Source organism: Equus przewalskii, chromosome 1, assembly GCF_037783145.1.
Source record: "Equus przewalskii isolate Varuska chromosome 1, EquPr2, whole genome shotgun sequence".
In the NCBI taxonomy this organism is placed as follows: domain Eukaryota; kingdom Metazoa; phylum Chordata; class Mammalia; order Perissodactyla; family Equidae; genus Equus; species Equus przewalskii.
The window spans coordinates 164,227,092-164,252,078 of record NC_091831.1 but is presented as its reverse complement, the minus strand read 5'-3'; the positions used below and the strand labels follow the sequence as shown (position 1 = coordinate 164,252,078).

The window sequence follows — 24,987 nt, the reverse complement described above, 5'->3', positions numbered from 1 at the left end:
CACTTGGTAAATATTCTGTCCAATAATCTTTCCACTGTTGCCTTTCCAAACCCCCTACTCCCCCTACTTTCACTATTCACTAGCAAAGAATGAACAGCAATGGCACCCGCTTGCTAAGTTTTGATGATTCAAGTAGCTAAGTTCATCAAGAATTATCTGCTGCAGGCTGCACATTCTGAAAGAAATGGTCTTGGTGAAGGATCTGTCTAGGTGAAGACCCCTGATCATGAAGGCCAGTTTATACTTAAATATCGAGCGCTTTCTACAGGATCCTGAAAAGAGAGTTGTTGAAGAGAGGCTCTCTTGATGACTAACTCTACCTTTTTTGCAAAACTATACTTTGTTCTATGTAAAATAACTCCTGAATGGAAAAGTGGGACATTAAAGTGACAAACTGACTTTCATGAGTCTATGAAGTCTCAGCTTCATAGTAACACTACAGAAATTTTAATGAACACTGTCTAGGTACCAACAAGAAAGAGAGAAAGAAGGAATATGGGTGTTACTTATGTGGTAGGGGATGAACTGAATAATACAATTGGTAATGAAATTATTTCTGCTTTCGAAGTGTTTACAAAATAATAATGGAGATGGACAACCAATCCTGATGCAAGGTGGAATAAACTAATCTAACCCTTTGAGGATTAATGGGTTTTTGGTGGGAAGAAAGCAGGGAAAAAGCATTCCAAGTTCATCAAGACCAAAAGCATGAGGGCATGAAACTACATGGTATAATTATAAAAATGGTTAAAATTTAAGCTTAAAGGAAGACGACATTGGGAGGTGCTCCGAACAGGCAGACTGAAGTCAGTCGCAGCCTCAGTCTATGAACGCCATTTTAGGAAATCTGACTGTATTCTATAAGCCACAGACAGTCTAAGTTTTTTATTTACAAAGTGATACACCCTCTGACCCACGTTTTAAGAAGCTAATTCTGGAATGAGCATAAAAGGTGGAACAGTATACTGAAAGGATAAAGACAGAAACACCAACTGGAAAGCTACCGGAATTATTCTGGGTATGGTGTCACTGCCTGCCGTATGAGAGGGACAATGAAAATAAATGATAAACTGATGAAGCACCGTTGTGCAGGAAGAACAAACAGAACTTAGTAATTTATCAGTGGCTGGGGTGAGGGTAATGAAAGACACAAAGATAACTGAGGTTCTTCCTGTGAGAGACTTGAAAGACGAAGTACCAGGTCTACTGAATTGAGACTAATTTGGCTTTGAGATGTCCTGGAAATTCTTGGGATTTAGAGTTAGAATTTCAGGAAAAGCATGTCAACTGAACAGTTATCACCCAAAAGCCATGGCAGGATATTTCCCAGGAAAAATTTATGTTAATCAATAAAAAGACCTAGACCAGAAATATAGGAAAAGATTACATATTTGAGGGTTAATCAAAGGAAGCAGAAACAGCGATACTGACAAATAAGGAATGAGAAGAAAGATTATAAACTGCTTTAAAATCAAGAATAAGAAAACAATCTTTTTTACCTGTTTGATCAGAATGCAAGAAATACAATAAAACTAAGTAAGGAATAATGTCAGGGAACCAATGGAGCCAAAAGGTTAAAGAATGAACAGTAGCCAATAGTGGTCAAATATAGCAGAAAAATTGGGGAAGTTAAGGACTAAGAAGAATGACTAGAAATGGCAAACAGTACAATACTGATGACCTCTGAAACAGTAGTTTCAGAAAAGTGTGGAAGATAGAAGCCATAAAGAAATATTTTAGTAGGTGGTAAAGAAATGGAGACAGCCATTTAAAGCAGTTTTTCAAAAAACTTAATAAAGTTAAGAAGAGATATGAGGTAGCAATTTGGCAAAGAAGCTAGATCTGGAAAAGAGTTGTTTTATTCTGTTTACATTTGAAATATGGGAGATGATAGCATATGTTGACTGAAGAAAATCAAACGAAGATAAAGAAATTAGATATAAATTGAGTGATAAATTATGGGACAAGAATTATGGAACTGAGGATAATGATGAATTCAATCAATAACAACAATGAATTCAATCAAGGATTAAGGGACTAACCTTGGAAACTAGGAGCAATTTTTCTTTAAAGAAAGGACAAATATTTTGGAAGTCCAGAAATAAATCAGTTTATTGGGAGGGAAGGAAGTTGAGGGCAGTGTGTTGGCCTGTTGTACTACCAAAACATGGAGCAACCCTATGGCTTAAGGTGATAGGTAGAATTAATAATTTGAGATGCTATCAGTGGTTCACACAACAATTTTGAAATGTCAGAAAGCTTTGAGTGGAATATCATCTGACATAACTGGGTAGGTAAGGGTATAACTCACAGATCCAGAAGATAAATGGACCCCCAAGAAGAACTGCCACTGCAATTAGGTTTCCTTAGGCAACACCTTTTCATTAAACCAAGAAAGTGAATCTATTCAATGCCTGAAAAATCCAATTGCTACACATGACTCAGTGAGCTACACAAAATCATGCCACTACTTTTACGTAAAGCTACTTTCACAGACACCAGCTACCTTAGAAAAAGATGGTGTCAGTGAGATGAGCAGCTAGGGACAATGCCACAATCTTTCTATTCAGAGTAGGGCACAACCAGCAAGACTGGGGTCATGATGCCTGGATTCAAAATCCAACTCTGCCACCGTGGGTGTGACCAGAGTCACAAGCATGTTACTTAACTTTCCACGCCTCTTTTTCTTCAATGAGACCTGTTTCTTGTGAGGATGGAATAGCTAGTGCATAATAAAAACCCGTAAAAATTAGTTGGCGCTTTCTTCCTCCTCCTTCTTCTCCCCTTTCTCCTCTTTCTCTGTCCCCTTCTCCTCATCCTTCTTCTTTCTTCCACTTCACTACAATTGCTATTTAGCTCCTCAACAAATTTGTATTGAATATTCACTTAGTTCCGGATACTCTATTATGCCCTGAGTTTTACACTGATGAACAAAATAGACATGATTCCTGAGCTCTTTGAGCTTGAAAACTAGTTCAGAAGGCAAATGTTGAACAAATAAAAATATAAATAAATAAGCGATTACAAATTGTGATGATTTCATTGAAGGAAAATAGCAGGGAGCAAGAAAATAGAATGATATGAACAATTATTTCAATGTGGAGGTAATGGAAGGACTCTCTGAAGAAATGACAGTTAAGTGGAGATATAAACATCACCAAATTTTAAAGACAACAGATATTACTTAACTTTCCAAAAATAACCATCAAAATTTATTTATTCCAAGTCAATTCAACCAATTAACATTTTAAGTGCTTTACCACACATAATATACTTAGAATTTATGTGATGAAAAACAGAAAAATTGATGCTTGAAGTCTAAGATTGTTTCTATGGGAAAACAAGTTAATCAACTAAAAGGTAGTAAATTCCATTTAAAATGTCAACAAAATATTAAAACAGAGCTTTAAATGAGTGTTACATCTTTTAACTAAACTTAATCAAACTAGTTTGTGTAGAAGATACAATCTAAAGCTAAATTAACAAAATGTATAACCTTAAGGAAAAACGACTTTATATAAGAATCAAAAGGACAATAATTATAGTTAATTTGCATAATATCAGGCCTGTAGACATTGCCATAAAGTTGTCTGAAGTGTCAGGAAAAGGTTCTCAGCTCTTCCTCCTGATATAACATGGGAAGGGAATTATAATTAGCCTATAAGACCGATGAAAACATCAACACTAAAACATTCAAAGAGAGTCAATGGAAAAGACGGTGAGATCATACAGGTTTCAGAATTTGAGGTGAAGTAGAAACAGCAAAAGAAAGCAAGTTTTGGCAAAACTAGTCATGAAAATCAGTAAAATAAAAGAAGAAATATGAGTCAGATGGTTAAGTCAAGAGGATCAATTTCCTTTTCCTTAATCACACTGCCAAAATGCAGGAGTTGGGGAAAGCAAGGGAATAGCCATGGTTCAGACTCAGAGCTTCGAGCAGAAGAAGAATAGAAACTGTAGGACCTGACTGCTTGGCGCTTGTCTTCACTGCCATATGACTTGAAATACGCAAGTAAATGCCAAATTCACGGGCCTTGCCTGAAGGACTTGACATTCAGGAAAACCAGCGTACAAGTATATCAGATCTCTTGACAGTGATTTTGCTTTTATAAACCTTTTATTTTGATTTTCTAGCAGATAATATCATTCCGTTGAAAAGAGTAGAACAGCAAAATCTTGGTGAGTATGTTACAGCTAACAATTAAACCGAGGCCACTATCCACGGCAAAGAAAAATAAATGTAGGTAATTAATGAATCAGCTATGACTATGTCACTTATGAGTTATTATCATGTGTAGTTTAAGCAAGACACATATTGACTGCAAGAAGAGTATATAAAAATATTAAATATACTTGGTTCCCTACCATAAAAATAAAAATATATACAAAAGTATACTTGGGGAAACAAATCAAATATATTTAAAGAAAGGCACCATTTTTACTAATGAAGGTGGACATTAGCTTCAAAGTAAAAATGATTAGCTCAAACAACAAATGTGTGAAGTCGATGTACTGGAGATTTGCTCCTTTTCTTTAGCTTTTAATAAACATTAGCTTGAATTCCATATTCCTATGCGATGTGCACTTTTCTGTATTACAGCAATTATCAGTTAACTAGTGCCAGATAAATGAGTACTTTAGGAGTTTTTACCTCTACTGACCACCCTTCTTTGCACCTGCTTGTTTTAAAATCAAGACATCATTTCTTTGGAAAATCTTTAATTACAATTCATAGCTTTTAACAATTTCTACACACCCTATGAAAATTTCACTATGAGAACTTCAGTTGCTGAGTTTACTGTGGATGTTGTCATTGTAAACAATTTATAGGTTGTATTTTTGCTTTTGCTAAATGGTATGAGAAACAAAAAACCTAAAATATTTAATGGATGTAAACTCTTTCCTTTTGGACCTTATATAAACCATAAAAAATCAGGGGGGAGAAAGGATTCTCAGGGAAGCAAGACTAAATTCAAGACTATAATATTTGTATGTTGAAATTTAGTCCAGTGATATTACACACATACTGACTTCTCATTGAGATGAATATCAATAAATTGATTAACCTAAGAGATAAATATTGATTTTAGCAAGCCCAAGGTCTCCATTCATATCAGACAATTCTTCTTGATATTTCCTAGGAGGCAAAGTCAATAAATGAATTGTCATATTTATATTCTGACTAATTTCCCAAGTCTGCGGGAAAGTTAGGTTTTCCACGCTGAGGTGGAGAAGTGCTGACCAGTTTACGTCTATATTCCATGATTACTTACTAAAAATATCCAAACAGAATATCTCTCATATTTGTTGCTCTAACATCGGATTCATTTTTACATGAATATTATTTTAATTTAATGCTGTTCCTTATATTCAATATCTTTCCATTTACTGAATTTCTTTTTATTTGCCACCAAGATGGTCAGTATTCTTTGACATGAGGTCAGCACATATGGTCATTGAAGTTAGCCCAGAAAAAAAAAATTTATTTATTAGATGAAGTGTTCTGTTCTGATCATTTGGCAGTAATTAAAATAATCATACAGATGTTTGCATGAGCTGTTTTTAAATTTAAGTGAATAAAGTTTCTGGTATTCTATACGCAAGCATAAGATTTCTTTCTGTACTACAGATATTGCATTGTCCTCTCTCACCTAGGTTTTATGGTTTTGATTTAATCTAAAGAGGCTGACGGCAGCACTAGGTATATGCTTGAGTTTTAGACTGACATCAAGGTATCTGCTTAAAAATAAATTCAGAGTCCTGATGATGATAGCCTGAATTTTTGAGCCAGGAATGAATTACTATCAATGGCAAGACAGTATAGATAGTTAAACTAATGTGTATTTTGAACAGTGCCTCAAAGTATTGTTATCCCTTTGTTTCCACACTGAGTCTTGATTCCAATGAAGGCAACAGGGTATAGTTCTTCCTTTCTCAATCTCTTGGGAGAATGTGGTGATGCAATTGAAGATACAGAAAGCTACCATAAATACAGCATATCTTTCTTGAGTATGATTTTTACCAAATGATAGATATATACTTTGCAAGGGCTGCCATGGCAAAATACCACAGACTGGGTTGCATAAACAACAGAAACTTATTTCCTCACAATTCTGGAGGCTGGAAGTCTGAGAAAAGGTGTCAGCAAGGTTGGTTTCTTCTGACTGTCTCTGTCCTTGGTTTGCAGATGGCCAGTATCTTCTTCCAATATCTCCACATGGTCTTCCCTCTGTGTATCTCTCTGTGTCCTAACCTCCTCTTGCTATAAGGACATCAAGTCACATTAAATTAGAGCACACCTCAATGACCTCATTTAACCTAATTACCTCTTTAAAGACCTCTCCCCAAATACAGCCACATTCTGAGATACTGGAGATTACGACTTCAACATTTGAATTTTGCGGGGACACAATTCAGCCTATAACAGTAGGTAAGGAAAGTAATTGTTTTTATTTAAAATTAACATGGAAGTGTTATGGATAGAATACAAAATTTGCATGATTTAAAGACATACAAGTGACTCCAGACAATATTTGTTCAGACAGCGCTCCTGGAACTCCAAGGTATTGTGTTTTCTGCTCTGGAGATGTTTCAATGGAAATATTAAAGGAGCATTGGTAGTGATAAAATAATGAGATTTAAAATTAAACGATTCCTTTTTTAATTTTTTCTTTTTAAGATTGGCACCTGAGCTAACATCTGTTGCTAATCTTCTTTTTTCTCCCTCTCTTCTTCTTCTCCCCAAAGCCCTCCCAGTACAAAGTTGTATATTCTAGCTGTAGGTCCTTTTGGTTGTGCTATGTGGGATGCCACCTCAGCATGGCTTGATGAGCAGTGCCATGTCTGCACCCAGGATCTGAACCGACAAAACCCTGGGCCTCTGAAGCAGAGTGTGCGAACTTAACCACTCGGCCACTGGGCTGGCCCCCAAATTAAACAATTCTTTGTTCAAATCCTGACTTTACCACTTGACCATCTCATATTGTGACAAATTATTTGTGATATCTAAGCCTCAGTTTTTCCTCTTATAAATATGAATAATAATAATACCTAGATCATAGAAAGAGTATGATTGAGATAATATTGTAATAAATTAATTAAGTACTTATATAAACATTAGATTTCCTTTCAAGAGTACTTCTATGTCTTGATTTGAAAACAAAATCTTAAAATAGGACTTGACCTAAAAGATACTTAGAGGGAAGTTATATTTGAAAAGATAGCAAAAATTGCAAGCATACAAGCACAGCATTTAAAGATAACTTGCTTCAAGGGGCTGGTCCGGTGGCAAGGTGGTTAAGTTCATGCATTCTGCTTCAGTAGCCCAGGGTTCACAGGTTTGGATCCTGGGCACGGATCTAGCACTGCTCATCAAGCCATGCTGTGGTGGCATCCCACATGAAATAGAGCAAGATTGGCAAAGTTGTAAGCTCAGGGCCAATCTTCCTCACACACACACACAAAAACTTGCTTCAAGACTACTTACAGATGTTAAATGTTATACAAAGATATTCAAATATGAAAACAAATACACTAAGGAACTTATGTATGATTACCTCTACATTATTTCAGGGAACTTCGGATCTTCTTTGCTTTTAATTTTTTGCAAATACACATGTAGTATAGATATATACATACACCTACATATGCATTTGATTCATATATGTGTATATATACATAAAAATTAAATATACCTTTAATATATATAAAAACATGAAAGTTTGGGAGCTGCTCTAATAAGTTATTATATGTATAATTATATGTAGTTATTTCCTAATAGTAAGTATAAGGACGAGAAGAGCTGACATTAAATTAAGCACTTACTGATTTAGTACATGGAAAGCCCTTAGAAGAGAGACTGATATCTAGTGATCAACAAATGAATGTTTGTGATTGGTAGTACTATTATGCATCAGTTACCATGCTAAGCAATGTATGTGTGCTATTTCATTTTATTATCTCAATATCCCCATAAGTGCTATTATTATCTGCATTTTACAGGTGAGGATGTTGGGATTCAGACAGGTAAACTCAGCTAGTTAATGCAAGAGCTATGTTCAAAGCAAGGTCTTTCTGACCTTAGAATCCAAACTCTTAACAACCATGCTATAATTCCTCTCCCACGTTTCCTCATTAGTGGTGATGGTAAACATTTCCCTGTTAGGTTTTGAACCATTTCTGCTTCAATCGTGCTTTCCCCTCCCTCTTCACTTAGTTAGGTGACCATCTGTATTCCAAAAGGTCCAACGCTTCCAAAGTATATTAAATAGTGGCGCCATAAACAAAGGGGACGCTGCACCTATTCCTCTTCTCCTTTCTATTTTCTTTTTGTTTAATTTTAATAAGAATTGTGTATTTCTGGGAGATATATGATCATATCTGCAAATTGAACCAACGAATTTGATTGCTTTCTCTTATCAAAATGGCACAAACCCGCATAGAAGGAAAGAGAAGGATCAAACAGTGAGAAAGATGACTGTCACGGATCTGCACCTCTGAAGGAAACAACGCAGATAAGTGATGATTTATATTATTTTCCTATGTCCCAATCCAATATACTTTCCAGAATAGCGAGGTGCTTAGTGAGCCTGAATAACTAATTGTACAGATCAAATATATTTCTAATGGGCCTCAAATTTCTGAGAAATTATTTGCGAGGATGTTTTACTATTGTTTGTGAAGTCAATATGCTGTCCTGAGTTCTGAATTCTGGCTACCGTTTTTCAATTTTTATTCCTCTCTTCTCATTTTCTGTTTAGTTATTCTGCCGGCTTTACTTCTGTATGCATGACTATTTCTGAATCTCAGATTTAAAAAGCAGATAACAGATTCCCTGAACCTTTTTTGAGAAGACATTAAGGAAAAGTAGGATGTCGGTTTAATATAATTTGTCACTGTTCACCCCAAATCCTCTCTGGTAGATTCCCATGAGGAAGCTGTCGTGCCACATTCATACATTTTTTCGTTTAATCTGCTCACCTAACCTTTAGAGAACTTAATTAGGTACTTCTAAAAATAATAGCATATACTTCATAGAAAGAGAATTTTCCATTAAAAGTTACCAAAACAAATGGATAAGAGCTTGCATAGTTGTAAAGAAAGACAAAGTGAGGATGTCAGCTAAAGGGAGATAAAAGATGGAAAGAAAATTACTGTGTCATCAAAAAGATAATGAAGTTTAAAAGAAATAAAAAAGATGAGACATTTTGTAGGACATATAAAACAGTCTGACTAGAGCCAATAAAAAAGAAAGAAACTTTGGTGAAGGAAATGTCACTAATTAGGTATTGTTAAAGCCGAAATGAACACTTTATTTTATGCTTTTATAGGCTAACAAATAAAAAATAGGTAGTTAAACAAGCAATATCTGTTTTTTCTACAGATCAGGGTAAAGATTGTGTCACATTATCTCTACAGGAATACAACCTAATCACGTGGCACGATGACACCATGAGGTGATGTGAAAATACATTTTGGAAAAGACCTTGAACTTGTGTGCCACGTACAGAAGGAAGCAAATGCACTTTTGAATCCCTGAAGAGAATGGAAAGGAAACTGCTAGAATATATGCCTTTGAAAGCAATCTGCAAAGAAACAAAAAAGCAATTCTATCCCAAACGCTCTAACCTCAGATTAGTCTCATTATCTGCTGCAGTTGAAAATAGTAATTATCATAAATATATCACCTTATATTTTCAAAATATAATCTTATACTTCAAATAAGTGTAATAACAGGTCATGATGAGATATCATTTGTCACAGTCAGACTGACAAAGGTGAAAATATCGCCAATTTCTAGTGTAGGCAAGGATGTGGGGGAAAAGGTACTCGAAGGCAGAGCTGGTGGTAGCCTGAAATGCGAACATCTTTGGGAAGAACAATATGACAACATGAGTGAAATTTAAATATAAATATCCTTTGACCCAACAATCCTATTCCTAGGAGTTCATTGTAAGTAGAGATTATAAAAAAGATGTAAAGATACAGTCACAGTATGTTGTCTAAAATAGCAAATAAAAAAGTTTCATCAGTCAAACAGAGATCGTTAAACGAGATAGTATCCTTTAACAATGGAGATGCCTTATCCATTGACATATCTCTCAAAGATATTTTTAAGAAAAATAAAACTATATATATACACACATGGATATCTTTTGTTTGTATATACATATAACATATGTGTTTGTAAGTGTATGTGTGAGAAATTTTGTTTTCTTTCTTCCTTTATTATATGTTTTAATATTATTTGCACTTTCTACAATGAGCATATATTTGCCTTTCTAAACAGATAAAGTAAAAAATAAAAAGAAATCAGGTATTGTATTGGATACACGGAATCAAGAAGCAGAGAGATGAAATGACATGCTCCAAGTCTCACGGTTAGTTAACAACAGAACGAGTGCTAAAGCTCAGGTTAACCTGCTGCCTCAGTCAGTACTCAGGCAATAGAAAGGTTTGAGTTTGTGTTCCATTAACATACATTAATATGCAGGATTACACTGAGCTATAAAACTCTTCCATTTGAGAAAATGGCTAAGAAAAAACAGTTGAAAAAGAGAGTAAAATAATCATAACATAAATCCTAGAGATCCTCACTAATCCAACTTTGCATATTTTTATATGATGATTGCCGAGTTCACTCTTCATGCCTATTATGTGAGCAAAACCTCACATAGCTGATTGCCAGCAGAGGAACCTCAAATAATGTAATATATTACGTAAATTTTCAACAAAAAGAAAAACATTATAGACCGCTAGAACATATAATTTTCTCCTGGAAGAGACCTTAGTTTCATCTTGTTCAAACTCCTCATTTTATCTTTTTTTTCTTTTTAAGGAAGATTAGCTCTGAGCTAACATCTGCTGCCAATCCTCCTCTTTTTGCTGAGGAAGACTGATCCTGAGCTAACATCCATGCCCATCTTCCTCCACTTTATATGTGGGATGCCTGCCACAGCAGGGCTTGACAAGCGGCGGGTAGGTCCATATCCAGGATCCGAACCTGCAAACCCCCAGATCGCCAAAGTGGGAATGTGCAAACTTAACCGCTGCACCACAGGGCCGGCCCCAACAAATTCCTCGTTTTAAAGATGAAGTAACTGAGGCTCAAGTCCAATTTGCTCAAGCTCACAACTAAATAAAGCACCTTGTAAAATTGTAATTGTAATTGAAATGGCATTCAAAGTGTATAGAAAGCGTTACGTCTACTGTTCACGCATCTCATTCAAGGACAAATATTTATTAAGCACCAAAAGCAGGAACTTCAGCCTGCTACTGTTTATTGGTATCACTCTTTTCCTTTTGTAGACAGTCCCTTCTTATCTTTATACCTTCTCTGCCTCCATACCAGCAGCATAGAACACAAATATTCTGTCTGCCTACAGGAAAGCGACTGAAGTTCCAAATGCAGATACTGAATTTTGAAAGAAAATAGTGCATTAATGTCATATTCCCTCTAACACTTTTACCCGTGAGAATTTAGATGATCATGGCATCCCAGCCAAATATTATGACAATTACTTATATTAATAAAGTTGAAATTTATAATTAAATTAAACAAAACTAAAATAAAGTACTAGTAATGCAACCAGATATTTAGGCATAGTTGGGGCGAGAAAGGTAAAAGGAAATTTCTGTCTTCTCAGTTTTGCACTGCTGACGGCCCACTTACTCTAATTCTGCCCAGATGTCACAGAATTTAACTTCTTGATCTAGCGGGCTGAATACAAGAGGTTTCTATGCCAGGGTTGCACCTCACTTGGACATTTAGCCCAGGGCATCAGAAAGTCAGGCTAATGTTCACCTAATTAGTCGCAGGACGACCTCAGGAACAAACAAACAAACAAACCGATTAAGAAATGAAATAAATCATTTGCATCTCACCGGGAAGAGTAAAGAAGACTTTTAGAAGTCCTTCCAAAGTTACCTTGATCCATACACCAGGGAACGCCTGCGACTCAGTCTCCTGGTTTCTCTTGGAGGGAGTACTAGTTATTCCTTAAGGTGAATAACCCTCTTGGATCACGTCTTAGTCAGCTCAGGCTGCTGTAACAAAATGCCATAAACTGAGTGGCTTAAAGAAGAGATGTCTGTTTCTCACATTTCCGTAGGCTGCTAAGTCCAAGATCAAAGTACCGGCAGATTCATTTTCTGGTGAGAGAACTTTGCCTGGTTTACAGACAGCCATGTTCTCATTGTGTCCTCACACGGCAAAGAGAGAGCAAGCTCCGGTCTAGTCCCTTTCTTATAAGGACACTAATTCCATCATGGGGACCTTACACTCAAGACTTCATCTCTCTCTAATTACCTCCCAAAGGTACCACCACCAAATACCATCACATTGGAGAAAGGGCTACCACATAGGAATGTCGGGGGTGGACACAAACATTCAGTCTGTAACAGGTCACTGGTACACTCTAAACCGGATAGTACACACTGATCGGAGTATTTTCCTGGGGCACAAAACATTTTTGGCTTGGGGAGAGACTGGAAAGGAAAGCAGAGGATGCTTCCTCCCTCAGACCTGTGAGGACTAACAAGGCAACCAGTGCTCCCTTCCAAAGGAGACCTTACCTACGGGTGAATAATCACATAGTATAATTCAAGGCACAGCAAGAAGGCTTCTAAGTGACAATGTCTCCCCCACACCAATGCAAACAATTATTAGGTTGAAAGTAAACATTCCAGGAAAGGATAAGGGGGTGACGTATGGCATGGTTACCAAACACTTCAACTTAGGTTAATTATGATTACTCAGATTTCTCCCTCATTTTTAGCTAAACTTCCCTGAGAGATTTTTAATGAAAGGGACTGAGGAAAGAAAAGGTAATTTGGGATTGGAGGCGCTACATAGAAAGGAGGACATACGCATAGGGCATTGAGCAGCCAAAGGCAATGGGAAAGCATGTATGCGAAGAGAGAATTGCGGATGACCAGAAGGAAATAGAAAAGGAGACAGGTAGAAGGAAGGAGTGACCTTTTAGATTCTACTAACAACTAGCCCAGCCTTCTCCCTGTATTAAAGGAAGCGCAGCACCCACTGAACATCCGTCAAGAACCCAGCACCCAGGAACCTCGAGATGGATTGTAATGCAACAAAACCAGCAACAGAGAGACAAGGGAGAACTGGCTTGGTAATCAGGAGACCTCAAAATAATCTGGAAATTCTGGAAGGTCACGTTCCCTCTCTGGGGCCTATTTCCCAAGTTGCACTCTCTTAGGCAGGGTTTCTCAACCTTAACACTATGTACATTTTGAACCACATAATTCTTTGTTAGAGGGGCTGTCTTGTGCATTGTAGGATGTTTGTAAGCATTCTTGGCCTCTAGCCACTAGATACAGTAGCATTCTTACAGTTACGACAAGAAAAGATGTCTCCAAACATTGCCACATGCCTATGGAGAACAAAATCTCCTCCAGTTGAGAACCACTGCCCCGCTACTTGTAAATTTTTTCATTCTATAATTTTATGTGTTTAATATGTCAAAGTAATATAGAGAGAAGCAGTAAAGAGCACAGTGTCTGGACTCAGAGTACTTGGGGTGAAATCTCTTTACCACTTGGAAATTACTTTTGGCAACTTATTTAACTCATTTGTAAAATGAGAACAGCAATATCTATCTCAGAGTGTTCACGAGGCACTCAATGTATATCATCTACCAAGAATAGCATCTTGCTCATTGCATGCAATTTTATAAGTATAGGTCTTTTAATTATTATAGCCCTAATCCTTCACCTGGGACATTGTGCTGGTTCTGTGGTGACACAGAAAGGATTCTTTTGATTTGTTTCCCCAGGCTAACTGTACATATCAAATCTGAGTACACACATGTTATATGCATAGCTATCCTTTGCAGGAAATGGTGGCTAGATTTTCAGCACCACCAGAATAGGAACCAGATTGATGCATTCCTCTCTCTATCTTTAAGACCCCAGCATAAAACCTGGTATATAGCAGGCATTCAAGAAACACGTGCTGATGCGTAGATCAATTAATGGAAGAATGCTGCAACACACTGATAATTTCAAGTGTATTGCCTGAGATTCCAAAAAGCCTAAAAGTGGGTAAAGACATTTATTATATATCTGAAACTATCCTTTGTGCCAAAAGATAAAGAAATCATATATCAAAATATCATATCTCTGGGCTTGAGAATTTTACAGAATAGCATTACTCTGATATTAGAAAATAAACAATTCTTTAGCCATATTTCTTGCAATGCTGGGGAATCAATAAAAAGAATCAAAAATTAATTTGTCTGCCTCTGCAGCCTGCATTCCACTCTCCACTGATGACACTGGATGCTTAAACTTTAGTGGAGCTGTTTAAATTCATTCTTCCTCTCTCTCTCTCTCTCTCTGCCTCCCTCCCTCCCTCTCTCTCTCTCTCCCTCTCTGTTCATGCCAAACAGCTCTATGAAGGAAAACGAAAAACTGAGAGAAGAAACTTGTGAAATATAATTCTCCCAGCAATAAGGATTTTTATTGTCAATCTAAAAACAGCTGACACTGCCTGAAAGTAGGACCATAAAAATAAAATACAGCACAAATCTTCCATTTGCCTACACTTGAAGGAAATGAGAAGTTCTCACAATTGTTATGGCAGCTAATGTTACTATGTTTGGTAGTTTTCAACAAAGAAAAAAGGAGAAAAAAGATCTCTTGAGCCTTAGGATACCTCCTTGCTTTTCAAATTGAAACAGTTTAATTTAAGAAGCTATATATTGAAAATACATCTTCCTGATGAAAATGTGGTTCATCTTCTTCATAGTTCTCATTTGACAGCCCTCCTCTGCTAATTATAGGACCAGACAAGCAGCTCTTCCACTGAGACTGCTGGAGTCATTTCCTCTTCTACTTTCAAAACTAAAATTCTTCAAAGCCAAAACATTTTGACTCCTTCTTATATTGGTCTGCCCAAATATTCCAAATTTTACAATTCTTCCTGAGACTTCTACTCCTCCTATCTCTGGAGAAAACTTTCTTCCTACTTCCCTGAAAAATACATTCAACCAGGCATTAAGTGTCTCAATGTCCAGCTTAAAAATGCACTTGTATTTCAGATCTTCCCAGATCAGCTACGTCTTACGTCTACGTCCCCTTCCCAGGGACGGTGATCCATCAAGTCTTCTCTTTCCTACCCAAACCTGTATCCTCTTCTTCTCAATGGACTCTTTTCTTCAGAAGGCAAACCTGCTCAAAGTTTTCCAGTCATAAAAAACTACAACCCTGCATGTATCTCTAGCTTCCCTCTTGCTATCATTCTATTGGTGCATCCCTTTGGAGTTATCATCTTAAAACAGTAATTTGTGCTCTTCTGTGCGTCAGTTCCAACATGGTTCTACCTATTCTCACGCAGCCTCTGATCCCATTCAATAAAGCCATTCTTGGGAAGATCAGTAACAAATTCAAAACTTCCAAAATCTATATTCCTCATATGAAAAATGCAAAATGATTAATGTATGAGTATTATCAGGCATTCCCCCTCCCAGACCAAAGGTTTCTGGTTTTGCCCTTTCTGTTTCTCTTACCTTCCCTCTAAAGATGGTTCTCTCTTGCCAGAAGGGTTTCTTTGGGATTTTATGATGGAGAGTTTGGAAGAAAGGGGCAAGAGTTTAGGATAAAGGGCAAAGAGCTAGTGGAGGGAATTTGGGAGAACATCTTTTTTAAAGGGTGCCAAAAGATCAATCATACCGAGAGAAGTAGATGAGACAGAAAGTGAGAAAGTTAAGAAGTTTGAGTGTGGTTATAAATTCCCTCCATAGTATTAGACCAAAAAAGGGAAAACTAGGTTGTTTTGAAATAACTTTTCATACTACTTGAAAATCTGCTTTTTATTATGACATTTCTCAGAGAGTGGACAATTTTTACACTTAGTTTACCTGACCTCATCATTTTACATGGCTAATTAAACTCTTCTTGCAAGTCTATTTTCTTCACTCCTATTCACTTTCTTGGACCTCATTTTACATCTCTAGCACTTTTATTGATATCATGTAGGAGCTTCTCTTCTTTCCTATCTAAGGAAGCCCATGATTGGAGACTGATCTCAATTCTTTCCTCTCTCCACCAAAGCCATACCCTCCTTACACTGAGAAGATATTTGTTACAGGCTGAATTTTGTCCCCACAAAATTCGTATGCTAAAGTCCTAACCCCTACCTCAGAATGTGACTGTATTTGGAGATAGGGTCTTTAAAGAGATGATTAAAACGAGGTCTATAGGGTGGGTCTTTTTTTCTTTTTGTTTTGAGGAAGTCTAGCCCTGAGCTAACTACTGCCAGTCCTCCTCTTTTTTTTCCTGAAGAAGCCTGGCCCTGAGCTAACATCCGTGCCCATCTTCCTCTACTTTATATAGGGGATACCTACCACAGCATGGTGTGCCAAGCAGTGCCATGTCTGCACCCGGGATCCCAACAGGCGAACCCTGGGCCGCCAAGAAGCGGAATGTGCGAACTTAATTGCTGCACCACCGAGCTGGCCCCTTTACGGGGAGTCTTAATCCAATCTTACCGGTGTCATAAGAAGAGGAAATTTAGACACAGAGAGACACCAGGAGCATGCAAGTAGAGAGGAAAGATCATGTGAAGATCTAACCAGGAGAAGGCCACCTGCAAGCCAAAAAAAGAGGCCTCAGAATGAAACCAAACCTGCTGACATTTTAATCTTGGACTTCTAGCCTCCAAACCGTGAGAGAATAAATGTCTGTAGTGTAAGCCCCTCAGTCTGCAGTATTTTGTTACAGCGGTCCTAGCAACACAATACTTGTTTGTTTTGGTATTAGATCAAATAAAGATTAAGTTCCTACTGAAATCTAGTTCTGACTCTATATTCGAAAGCAAAATTACAGAATATTAAAGCTGGAAATTTCTTAGAGATCGTTTAGTAGTTTTTCATTTTTGTAAGGGTCACCAGATTCGTCTGTAAAATTTACGAATGCCAGAGTCCCTTCTTCAACAGAGTGAACATGAGAACATATACACAACATTTGCATAAATTTTATTTTGTCTCATTAGGAACTGATTTTCTTCACATAGGCAGAATATTTTTTAAAAAACACTTTACGAATAATTTTTTCACTCTCACTTTTTATGAAAAAATTGTCACTTTTTGAAATAAAATAGAAATGAAGTGTATTGAGGAAATAAAAAGAAAACTAATCTGGCTCAATAGTAAATTTCAGCAAGAAATCTGATTTAAAAGTTTTAGTTTAGGGGCTGGCCCAGTGGTGCAGAGGTTAAGTGCTCACGTTCAGCTTCAGCGGCCCTGGGTTCGCTGGTTCAGATCCAAGTGTGGACCCACGCACTGCTCATCAAGCCATGCTGTGGCAGGCATCCCACATATAAAGTAGAGGAAGATGGGCACAAATGTTAGCTCAGGGCCAGTCTTCCTCAGTAAAAAGAGGAGGATTGGTAGCAGATGTTAGCTCAGAGCTAATCTTCCTCAAAAAAAAGTTTTAGTTTACTTTAACATAGCAGTATCTTGGATATTCAATAGATTTGTGACTTTGTTGTGGTTTGGGGGCAAGAGGTAGTGAAAAAAATGTAGCTCACTGTATAAGATGGCGTTGCCATATTACAGAGAATTAGAATAACCGTTATCATCTTTCCCAGTCAAGGATAGGATTGTGTGAAGGAACAAAACATTCTCTAAGACCCTTTGGAGAAATTCTAGTCACATCATTTCCTCCGGTCAATAAGGTCACCTTTGGCAAGTACGGCATCACTGGTCCTGTCTATTTCAGCAAGAAAATAAAATAAATCCATATTTCGATGTTAAGGTCATAGGAGCGGGGGTAACTTTCAGAAAAGTTTTTCAGTCCTTTGATACATACAAAGATTTCTGCCAATGGAAAAAGTGACAAGACTGTCACTCTTAACTCCAGGCTCCAGAAGCACTTCCCCTGGAACTAGAAAGTTCTTATATTTGTCAACAGCCATCTTCCTCTCGCAAGAAGAAACCTTGGCCAAAAGAGTTCCTTCTTTTCAACAGCATTCACAGGCAATGAAAGATCCTTAAATCAGAAGATTTGCCTTATTCATTGGACCAAAACATCTGCCAAGTGAGCCAATCCATAAATGCATTTCTCTCTCACAAGCTTTTCTGTGACTGGGCTTTCCTATTCTCACAAAGGAAGTGAAACTTCTGCTTAAAGTTTAGTCAAACACTTAAAACGGTGGTAAACTTCTCGACACTCAAAAACTTTATGCTATGCTTGAATCTGTGACAAAACTTCTTGAAAAGAGAATGATTAAAAAACCTGGCTCTGAGAAAATTGGTATCTTTCATAACAGTAAACAAAATTCTTTTCATGATTGCTGGCTGGGTCTCTGACACAAGTGCATCTTCGTGTCCAAAGCAACGAGAACTCATTACGATGTGACTTCTCCAAAGCAGGAAACCCAGATGGATAGTCAAGCCTGTTTATGCTTCATTGGGGCACAATAAACTGAGCTTTTTTTTTTCCCCAGTCAAAGGCTTTCTCAGTGAAGAAAATTCTTACCATTTTGAAAGTCTCTATGGCCACTGACGTTTCTAAAAGTGATTCAGAAATTAGAACATTCTTTTTGATAGTTTTAGTGTGCACATAAATCAAAGAAAAAAAAAACAGGGTTTGTCAGCACAGAAAAATAACAGTGGTGTCACCTAGCTGCACACTGGAAGGAAAATGACACAGTCGTGAATTCCCCCTGCTTGAGGGTATTAGAAGAAATGTCAGCAAGTCTGATGTGTGTGATGTCATTTGTTAAAGAAATTGTTTCAATTTTCTTCTATGGCTTCAATCACAAAATAGCTCAATAATTTCCAGAGAATAAGATGGTGCCAAATGTCTCCAATTTTATGTGGCTTCTTGAGCTTAGCAATGTCGTAAGTGAAATTTTATCCATAGAAAACTACGTAAAACCACAAACTTCATCCCTGTGTCAAAGAATCATCAGGAAAGAATCATTAGGAAAGAGACAGCATGTGCTCAGTAACAGTCTCTTCTCGAACAGCATGCAGTATTGGCCATTTTTCCCTCATTGGCTCAGACTCCTGCGGTGATCAGTGGTAATGGTGGGACAGTGTCGTCCTTATGCCTGTCCACGTCATTTTGCCACTGCCCACACTGTATGTGATGGCTGCCAGTATATGCCAAGGTGTCTTCTTCCAATCTCAAGGGAAATAATATCTGCACCAATTGGGGTTTTGTCACTGCCAAACCTTCTGAAACTACTCCCCCGCTCACCGCAGAAGCTTCTGGCACAGCAAGCAAGCACCAAAAGCAATCCAGGGCAGGGTTGTGCTCTCTGCCAAAATGAATGAATTCCTTACATCTTTGCTTTAAGTTATACATGTGCTCTCATTATTCACCAGAGTGTTTAGTGGCTACAGTCTTTAGGCTTTACTTAAACATCTAGGACTCAAGATATGAGCACTTGGAGCTTGAGATTAGTAATGCATATGCCACAAACAAAATTTGGTCACATGTATGTGTCTCAGTCTCCACACATCTGTTCCTCTCTATAAAAGCTTTCGATATGCCTGCCTAGTCTTACGGGCGACACAGTTTAGACTCAAGCGAGAGGTCATGCTGTGTTGCTAACCTAGTTTGAAGTTTCTTTCCTAGTTGACTCCTTCCACTCACCGCTTACCATTTTCAGTTTAACACTATCAGGAAAATATTCTATGAACAGCTAGATTTTACTGAGCTTTAGACAAATGCTTCAGATATTTAAGCTGACACTAAATAACAGGAAATTAGGCCACCGTGTCTGCCATTCACATTCACACAAATACACACACACAACCACAAAAGTATTTGTTCTCACAACACCTATAATTAAACTACTCCACATTTTTTAATCACCTTAACCACAATCATTATGGAGACCTGCTCTACCTCCTAAGGCACTATTCAAGGAATGACACCACCATCTACTCAGTCAGGAAATTAAAATCCTAGGAGCCATCTTATATTCCTCCACCTCCCTCATTCTTCATACCCAACGGAGTATTTCAATTCTTTCTTTGAGGTTTCTTCCAAATCTATTCTCTTCTGTCTTTTACTTTCCATCCCTATCTTCATCACTGTTTGCCTGGATATCACAATGACCAGTTTGGTCTCTCCGCCTTTCTCATCATCTCCTTCTTTTCCATCTTCCACATTGTTGCCATAAATTTGCTAAAATCGGCAACTTCAGGTTTTTTCCCTTGGTCATCTTTATCCTTAGAACCTTGGACAGCACCCAGTACATAGTAGCAACATAACAATTGTTATCCTATAAGTAAATAAATTCCTCAAAAAGAAATGCTCAGCCAATACAGATTCTTTCATGAATAAACTTTTAATTCATTAGTCTTGTTTAGTAGACATCCCATTTTCCATTCCTCTACAACTTTCTGATATTAAGTTGCCAGAATCAGCTATAACTGCTCTTTTCTCTGTGAACTGGAAATACTTCTAATGCAACCAGAAGCTTCCAGTTTCCAAATTTGATATCTAAAGGAAAGTTTAAGTGTAGGGACTAGCCAGGAGATCCTCTCTGCTCTAGTATTGTGAAGGTAGCTCCTGAATAGGGACTGTGAGTCACAAAAGATGGGAACTTGTTCAGAAAAAGAATCCACATTTAAAGAAAAAAATGAGATTTATACATTTCAAAAGAAGCTACTTTCTCCTGGCCCAATGCATTAATACAAAAAAAAAAAAAAGACGGCAACTTGCACAGTACCATGATCTTCAAAATATGGGAAGCAGCTGCCATCCAGAATGGAGATGGAGCTCTAAGACAGCAAGGTCCTTTCATTCGTTAATGGTAGACAGTTTTGACCCAGCCAGAGGGAAGCATGGCAAGTCCATAGGAGACTTTTAGAGTGAGATGAGATAGGAACTATTGTACTCCTTATTTACTTTACTCTCATGACTCCTGTTGTGGTACAGTCCTGCATAGAAAGATAGGAACCCTATGTTCTTTCTGGTTCTACTGTCAGGGCATTACATTGTCTCTAGGAATGACAAATTAGAGTTCTTTTATCTTGGTCTATACATAAAACTTTGCTTCAGATTGTGTACTGCTAAATCAGACTTTGAAAACATTTTGTAACAGGTCATTTTTTAGCTAGTTGATCCAGAGTTGAGTAGCTGGTTGAATATCTAGAAGGTAGAAGTTACGCTAATAGCTGGAAGCTACTAGTATAAAAGAAAACTTATGCTCCCAGTTACTAGTATCCATTTGTATCCATTGATGAGCATAGAATTTTCACTTTATAACTGGAAAAAAATGGAGGAAATTTAACTGGAATCAGTGCATTAGGAGAGCAAAGGAGGATGAGAGAGGGGATGACATGGCATCTATCCCCAACTTATTCTTTGGAATTATTTTGGAACTTCTATGAACAGAGAGATTGAGGCAGAATATGACAATATTTTCAAGTGCAGAACACAAGTAAAGCTGCTTTGGACCCAGGTAACAGGGTGGGGCATAGAGTAGGGAAAGAAACCATTCCTTATATATATTAGTCAGGGTTCTCCAAAGTAATAGAAACAACAAGAGATACATATATATAGATATAGATATAGATATAGATATAGATATAGATATAGATATATAATGAAATTTATTATAAGGAATTGGCTCATTGGATTATAGAGGCTGAGAAGTCCCACAGTCTGCCATCTGGAAGTTGGAGAGACAGGAAAGCTGGTGGTGTAGTTCAAAGGCCTAAGAGCCAGAGAGCCAATGGTGTAGATTCCACCCTGGGTCTGAGGATCTGAGAACCAGGAGCATCAAGGGCAGGAGAAGATCAATGCCCCAGCTCAAGTGGTCAGGTATTCAAGTAGTAAATTTGACCTTCTTCTGCCTTTTTGTTCTATTCAGGCCCTCAATGGATTGGAGGAAGCTCACCCACATTGGGGACAATCTGCTTTACTCTAAGGCCACCAATTCAAATGTTAATCTCTTCCAGAAACACCCTCACAGACATACTCAGAAATAATGTTTAACCAGAAATCTGAGAATCTCGGGTCCCAGTGAAGCTGACACACAGAATTAACCATCACACCATACTTCACATGGAACCACGAAGTGCTCAGCTGTCCTGAGGACTAGAAGTACAATACTGAAACAGTATCTTTAGCCTTTACTCCAGTGCTCTGGTGCTCTTATGGTGGGTATCCACAGCAGTGAAATCACTATAAGCAACTCTGCAGAAATCAGAAGTGAACAAGTGAAAACTGAAGAAGCAGGAGCAGAGAACAAGGAGGACACGCTGTGTCGTGATGAATTCATCTGATAGATAGCTAGTTTGGGGCCTATGAGAGACTGCCTCTGAGGGAATCTCAGAAATAAACCGGAGACATTTTGAGGATGCTGTTTGCAGGCAGTCAATACAATGGGGATGCATCTCATTACACTTCAGGTATAAAAAGAAAGTGCTGTCTCTCCTTATGGTCACAAACTGTAAGGCCTAGAATATTTAGACTATTTATTGAGACAATATAAGCTCTTGATTTAGCATAGAGAAAGACAAGAATCAGAGAATCCCAGCCATAAACGTAAATTGGAGTGATTTAGAGAACAAGTAGGACATTGAAGCCAAACTCTTTACCCCAAAACAATTTGAATTTGGACTTTTTTAACATAAGGGCAATAAAGATAATATAAACGTATCGTGAACTAGTGATAGTGAGGAATGCAATTTATTGCTCATGAAGTTAAAGTAAAGAAAAATAATCGAAAAACAACTTGAAGCCCATTAGTAAAATTGGGGCATCATTGTTTGCTTACATATTATAGACTCATCCTTTCACAAATATAAGTATTGCCTCCATGTTAGGCATGAATTACATACAGATATACCAAATGAAGTTTATAATTATTTTAAGAATTCATGGTATGAATGTTAGACTTAAAATGAAAACAATGTACATGTTCAAGAAAATTGAAACAAGATTTTTAGCACCATTTACTGTTTGAACCTATTTTCCTCTACCTCTTTCTAAATATTATCATCAAAATGTGTCCTGTTTCCCCAGAAAGTTTCCGTAGTTACTTTGCCCCTTGAGCAGTTTAGCAACAGTCTGCATATGATGTTTTGAACACTGTAGTAGGTTTCAGCACACAGAGAGATTAAGAAGTCAACGTGGGAAGACGTGAGGATCCTGGATACACAGTTTCTATCCACTGATGCCAGCAAAGTAGATCATTCTTCAATGATTCTAATCAAATTACACTGTTCCCCCACATCTTACAAAGTCCCTGCCCACCACCCGCCCCCCGCACACAAACACACCACCACAGCCACCGCCATTGCCTCCACATTGTCAAATGGCATGAGGAGATCTGTGCAGGAGAAAGCTGCACAAATTCTCTGAAAGGCACTATAGGGCTCCATGCATCTCATAGGTCACTTCAGGAGAATATTCTGGATAAGCCCCAATAACCTAAAATGGCCCTTGGAGCAGCAGCAAGTAGTTTTCCAGAGCTTGTACTTCCTGCCAGTGACTTGAGTCCAGTTTTGGAACATCTCCCAAGGGCTTAGAAACCTCTAAGAAAAAGCTCCTTGGCATTTCCCAGCTTTGCTTACAATGCATCAGTACGTACCTGGGTATCAATCCACTGTAAATTTGGGGGATACGTGTACACTTTCCACTGTGGTGGTCATTAAATGGGCCTTCATTTTGGTTACAGGTTTATTTGCTTCCAAGTTCTAGCCCTGAATAAATTATTGGTTTTATTAACCTATTATTTAGAACGAATATTTATATCTATGTATTAGTCAGGATTCCCACACCTGTACAACGCTGATATATTTCTAAGACCTAAGGATTAAATTCATGCTCATCCAGAATAAAGGCACACGATGCATTATGTTATTGTATAACATGATGCCATAGAGCAGGAAGAAAACTGGAGAGTTGGCATAATTTATTTGCTCTGCATTAGATCTAATACTATCAAAAAAGATGAGGCTTCATTTTTTCAAAAAATGTCAATTTCCCTGTCTTCACTTTTTTTAATTTAAAAAAAATTAAATTTACAGAAAAGTTGCAAGAACTGTCACATGTCCTTCACCCAGAAGCCCCGTTCAAGTTTCATCAACTGTCCCAGTAATATCTGCTGTGAAATGGTCCAACACAGGATCACACGTTGCCCCTAGCTGTCAGGTCTCTTCAGTCCCCTGCGGTCCAGGACGGCTGCTGTGGGCTGCTTCCCTAAGCAGTCACCGTCCTCCTGAGGGATCTTACCCCTGTGGTGTCATGCCCGTCGATTGTCTTCTTCCTCTGAACCAAGGCTTCACCCGGGGCACTCCCTTGCTCAAGCCCTGACAGCTCCTTCCGCAGCCACCTCCCTCACTCCGAGCAGCCTCATGAGTTTGGGCTGAATTATCTGCATTATATTGTCTTCCTTAAAGGTGTTGAGTTCTGCTTTGGCTGGCAGTTAAACTACTGGCAGATCTTCTTGATCCTACAGGGTTTGTTTCACGCTTTGTTAAAGAGGGTCCATTTCGGCTTTGTCGTTGACCTTGGAATGTGATCCTTACTTCATTCTCTAGTGGTTACTCCTAAAACGTGAACTTTCTGGAGTACCAGCTAAATGGATGAGGTGTTCATCAAGGCCTCTCTGCCCTGCCTGGTCCTGAACACTAACATCCCAGCACTGCATGACCTCCGGTACCTCCCTTCAGCTGTCAGCCCTGTAGCAGGCGCTGTCTGCTACGCCTCATGGTCTTGCCCTGCACAGGGGCAGCAATGTCTCCACCAAGACCCTCATGCAGACTTCTGGAGCTCCACTCCATCAAGCTCCTCTTCTGAAAAATTCCAGCCACTTGAGCAATCCCAACTCTGATCTCTATCTGCCCAGCTCAGTGACCCTGTGGTTCTGCGTAAGCTTCCCGTCCCTGCTCGGCAACACTGAAAGTGCTCCAGGCAGAAAGACACAGCGAACCTGGGGCACACCTCGCAGCTTTCCCTGCTTTCAAAGTTCTGCACTGCCTATAGTCCAGTCTC

General features: G+C 38.1%; 1 long non-coding RNA gene across 3 annotated transcripts in view; it reads right to left on the bottom strand.

Moving 5' to 3' along the window:
• LOC139084679 (uncharacterized) overlaps nucleotides 1-24,987 on the bottom strand; it is a 95,708-nt gene that overhangs the window by 49,327 nt on the left and 21,394 nt on the right. The window lies entirely within an intron of this gene.